At 49.4% G+C, this 5,422-nt stretch overlaps 1 long non-coding RNA gene across 1 annotated transcript; it reads right to left on the reverse strand.

Moving 5' to 3' along the window:
• Positions 1-1,821: 1,821 nt before the first annotated feature.
• Positions 1,822-3,829, reverse strand: LOC121288659. Its single transcript, XR_005945403.1, has 2 exons — positions 3,266-3,829; positions 1,822-2,006 (listed from the first exon to the last, which is right to left on the reverse strand). It is a non-coding gene; the product is annotated as an uncharacterized LOC121288659 (long non-coding RNA).
• Between the last annotated feature and the right edge of the window lie 1,593 nt (positions 3,830-5,422).

The raw sequence follows: 5,422 nt of genomic DNA on the forward strand, positions 1-5,422 counted from the left end.
TCTGCCAAAGAGGTGAGATGGAGCCTCTATTTAATATCTCATCTGACAGACGTAGATGGTCATTGAGAATGAGGGAATATGTCATTACCCACCATTTCCATGGTGGTGTGGCCTTATTTTTGCTGGTTGAGTGGCTCTGAACTTTCCCCCTTGTTACAACTGTGTTCAATAGAGAGGTAGCAGTAGTGACAGCGAGGATTAAAATTACAATCAGATAGGTAAGCAGGGAACAAACTGTAACAATGGAAATTTTCAAACGACAGCAGTTCCTCTCCTCCGCATCACCGCCAGAGCTCAAATCCTTCTGAATGAGGGACAATGTCAGCATTGTATTGACTGATACTGAAAACAGTGATAGGATTTTGGTGCCAATGTGGGGGCAGAGACAGATAGGCAGGCAGCCACGGAATTTCCTGATGCCAACTGCTGTGTCCATTTCCCACGCAAGTCCCAACTCTTGGCCATTTTCCTGGAGGCCAGTTCAATCGCAGCCGGTAGCTTTTTAACTTGGTTAAGAGGTTAATTAATGCCATTATCAGAGGCACAGTGACCACAGCAGGTGCCTGGAGGCAGCCTCACTTTGGACCAGGATCACTTTGAGACTCCCTCCTTCAGCTGCCATATTTACTTTGTACAGCTGCGTCCACTTGCTGCCCTTAAGAGGGGTTTTCCCTCCACAATGATGGCCTGGCAACAGGGGCCATTTCTTCTCATCAGTTTTGTTAAATGCGTTGAGAGGGCGCCTCAAGATGGAGGCACCCTCTCTCTCTCTCTCTCTCCTTTACCTGAAATGACAGGCTGCAGCCCCTAAAGTACTGGAAGGCCTCCCATTGGCCCTCCATCTTCGAGAACTTGCCCTCTGGCCACTAATTGTACAATCCTTCCAAAATCGTGTCAGTTGAATGCTGCCAACATGGTGTAAAGGTCTGGGCCTGGATTTGATTTCAACATCAGAATCTCAGCCTCAGAAAGAAAATCCCACCCCAGGGGCAATATTTAATTCAGGCAACGGTGGCTTCCACCCCTCTTGACCCCCTCCCCACCCCAACTGGAGAGCCTCGCTTCACCTCCTTTGGGGAAGTCCTGCCATACTAAGTGCTTCTCAGGCACTTAAGTGGCCATCAGTGTGCCTTCCCCAGGATCAAGGACCCCAGTGGCGGAAATCCCACCCCCTGAGAGCCGTTGGCCAATCAGAGGATGGCTGATGTGATTTGCAGGAGTGATGTTAGCTGCTCAGAATGCACCAACCGGAGGCCCTGTGGCATTGAGGGGCCCCAGGCCATATGTGAGTGAGGGTGGAGGGTCACAGGGTCAGGATCATGAGGGGGCAGGGAACTGGCTCTCGGCACCCCCCTCCCCCACTTCCCAATGCTAGGTTCCTCAACCAGGCATTGGTAACTGTTAGTGGCAGGCAAAGGTCTATCAAAAAATCCACCAGTATACCTAATGCCAGCAAGAATATATCCAGGCTATTGAATCACTTTTATTCCCCTTAATCTTAAATCTTCAGCATTAATTTTGAGTCTCAGAACCCTGAGTCGTTACACTGAATCATTTGTAGGACTACTTCTGTCTACCTCTGCACAGTAACCTACTTACCAGACAGATGCAGAAGGAACATGCCTGTTCTGTGAGGATTTTACACTGTCACTGGGTAGAAAGAGGGGACTATAATTCATGGATTAACATTGCTTGACCAGCTGGATGTAAGCAAGGACACAGAAGATATAACAAAACTGCTATAACTGTGTTAGAAAACTGTTGAGTAGGTTTCCTTGAGAGATGAAAATGACATTTTGCATAAAAATTCCCCCACAGCAGTGGCCGTCCAAATGGTTGTGGCTTTATTGGCAGTTCTAATGTAACGGATCACATGGTCCTCAGCCTTCTCTTTTCCTGTGAAATCATGCCCATTTTACGGAGCCACTCGTCCCAATCCAATCCCTTCAGCACCTCAATCATCCCGCTTGCTCTGTCTTGTGTCCTTTCAGTCACTGTGATATATCCTTCGGGAAGAAACAGAAGAGAAACAGAATTGGCTAGTGCAAAACGCCAGCACAGGCATGTTGGGCTAAATGGCCTCTTCCTGTGCTGCATGAGTCCATAATTTTGTGAAACACACAAATGCCAACAAATAATGGATTGAAGTTTAAATGGAGCCAGGTATTAAATTCTTCTTTTTGGTAACATTTTCAAAATTTTGGATCATAGCAAGTTAACATGTTGGAAATAAAACAAAATAACACAGAAAATGCTGAGAATACCCAGCAGGACAGGCAGCATCTGTGAAGATAAAGAGCAGACTTTTTAGGTCGGTGGGTGGGCGCAATCAGCGAGTCCAGGATCGGCCGGGGAACCGCGATCGGCCCACCCCCCCCCAGCTCGATTTCACTCTGACTGGCCAATTGACGGTCAGCCAGAGTGAAACGCACGCTGAGGAGCTCAGCACTGCCGGGGAGGGTGGGAGCGAGAGGAGGGTGGGCACTGGCGTCAGCGCTGCTGGGGAGGGTGGGAGCGAGAGGAGGGTGGGCACTGACGTCAGCGCTGCCGGGGGTGGGGGGTGAGAGGAGGGTGGGCACTGACGTCAGCGCTGCCGGGGGTGGGGGGTGAGAGGAGGGTGGGCACTGATGTCAGCGCTGCCGGGGGTGGGGGCGAGAGGAGGGTGGGCACTGATGTCAGCGCTGCCGGGGGTGGAGGGTGAGAGGAGGGTGGGCACTGATGTCAGCGCTGCCAGTGGCGGGGGCGAGAGGAGGGTGGGCACTGACGTCAGCGCTGCCGGGGGTGGGGGCGAGAGGAGGGTGGGCACTGACGTCAGCGCTGCCGGGGGTGGGGGCGAGAGGAGGGTGGGCACTGACGTCAGCGCTGCCGGGGGTGGGGACGGGAGGAGGGCGGGCACTGGCGTCAGCGCTACTGGGGGTGGGGGGGGGCGGGGAGGAGGGTGGGCACTGACGTCAGGGCTGCCGGGGGTGGGGGTGGGAGCGAGAGGAGGGTGGGCACTGACGTCAGCACGGCCGGGGTGGGGAAGGTGGGAGTGAGAGGAGGACGGGCACTGGCGTCAGCGCTGCCAGGGGCCCGCACTGAGAGAAAGTGCCCTGAAGGGCAGAAAGCTGCCTCAGGGAGCTGAAGGCCTGAGAGCATTAAATAAAGTTTTTTAAAATCAGGAAAAAAGTAAGCAGGCATCACAATCAGTCACCTGAACAAATACATGATAAAAATGCTGTCCACAGGTTTTTATTTTTCTTGCATTTAATAATGGAAACCTTACCTCGTCCTTGGATGAGGTTTCGTGAAAAGTGCGAAGTTCCCCTGGCTGATTCTCCCGGCCGCCATCTGGATGGACCGTGAAAAACCGGAGGCAGTTGTACCTTTGATTACCTTAACTGGCCTCTTAATTGTCGGCGGGCTCGCCCAACATCATCTCGCGCCCCGTCCGGCGACCAAAAAATTCTGGCCCGTGTTTCTGGCCGATGACCTTTCGCCAGAACCAAAGCAAGATAAAAATCTAAGAGTTTGTAAGGCAGCAGAAAATGGAGTCGGCGGGGAAGAACGAAAGGGGAAGGGCTGTGATCAGGTGGATGGCAGGATGAGTTGAAGTTTTCACAATGCAACAGCCAAAGGGTGTGGTAACAGGTATAAAACATTAACAAAAGTTAATGTCCAGTTGGGGCATGAATGGCTGTTGTGCAGCCTTCCGAATGCAACCTGAAGGGAGAGAAAGAAACAAGACAAGACCAGCTGTGCTACATGTTCTTGTCTTGTGGTTCCCAGATGTTGGTAATAACCGCACCTTAAACTTGGAAAGATCTGAACTCTTTATCTTTAACTTGTACACTAGAAGGACTGGCTAGAACTGGTTCTGTTACACGTCACATCAGCCTGTAGTGCAGCAGTGAAATGTGCCCCCCTGGAACACTTATGCATAACCATTAGTTCCTGGATAATTAGTTGCTAGCCCTTCAGAGACATCTACAGATAATATAACAATATACAACAAACCTAGCAAAACAAAACAAAAAGAAAAAAAGTAAAGCCATAGAACAAGATGCAGGCGGAGGTTTTGATCTAGAGTTGTTGAACTTGAGATTGAGGCCAGAAGGCTGTGACTCAAGAGATAAGATGCTGTTCCTTGAGCTCGCATTGAGCTCCACTGGAGCACTGTAGCAGACCATGGACAGAAAGGCCAGCAGGCGAGCAAGGTGGAGAATGTTACTTTTGTAACCCATTGGAAGGTCTGATGTGAATTTTCTGGCCTGCAATAATACACCACAATCTGAATTTCTAGGCTAATACCTTTAGTGGAGGGAGAAACACCATGAGCAGCTTGCCTCTATATCAGAACTTAAAGAAGCAGGACACAGTAAATGAGAGAGAAGTGGCACTTGCCTGATTTATCATGGGAATTATTTTTAAATAACACCATTCCCTTTGAAGGCCAGGGATGGTGGTGACAACATGGCAAGTGCCGGAGATTTTTTTATTGATCCATAATTGCACCCACCACCTGCTCTCTGGGGGCAGGAAAATAAAAGCAGTCTAACATTGAAAAACAATTGAAAGAACAATTATGCAAAGATTACCCTTTATGCTCAACACATTTGCATAATAACTATGCTTTGCTCCATTATGTTAAGTGGCAGCAGCTGCCTTAAATATATATATATTTTACTTATTGTGTAGAGACGGTGGCTGGGTGTTTAAACTCCTGCACTTGCCAGCTCTCGATAGCCACCCCACTGAATGGGCAGGCTGACATCTGAAGAAGCACAGCACCCCAGCCAATATGCCATTTGTTCCAAAACTATGGGATTGGCATGAACATATTATACTGTGTCTGGCACTCCACAATGCAGCTGAAGATGGAACACTCCAGGCAGAAGTGAAGCGCTGTTGTGAGGATATAGCAGGATATTTACGCCCACTTCTAGACAAGCTTTCTCCTGCGCTTGAGAATGTCATCAGCTTTCAATTATATTTTCCAGTCAATTTCCATTGCTCACATTTAAGGCCATAAGACGAAGGAGCATAAGTAGGCCATTTGGCCCATCGAGTCTGCTCCGCCATTCAGTGAGCTCATGGAAGATCTGATAATCCTCAACTCCACTTTCCCGCCTTTTCCCCAATTCCCTTAATGATTAAAAATCTGTCTACCTCACCCTTGAATGTCATTGTCAGGGAGGCGTTGGTGTAGATGGACTCGTAATCCAGCCACCCAGGGTAATGCTCCGGGGACTTGGGTTCGAATCCCACCACAGCAGATGGTGAAATGTGAATTCAATAAAATTCTGTCAATTGTTGTAAAAACCCATCTGGTTTCAGCAGGAAATCTGCTGTCATCTGGTCTGATGTGACTCCTAGACCCACGCCAATGTGGTTGACTCTTAAATGCCCTCTGAAATGGCCTAGCCGCCACTCAGTTGTAACA

This window comes from Carcharodon carcharias, chromosome 15, assembly GCF_017639515.1.
Source record: "Carcharodon carcharias isolate sCarCar2 chromosome 15, sCarCar2.pri, whole genome shotgun sequence".
NCBI lineage: Eukaryota > Metazoa > Chordata > Chondrichthyes > Lamniformes > Lamnidae > Carcharodon > Carcharodon carcharias.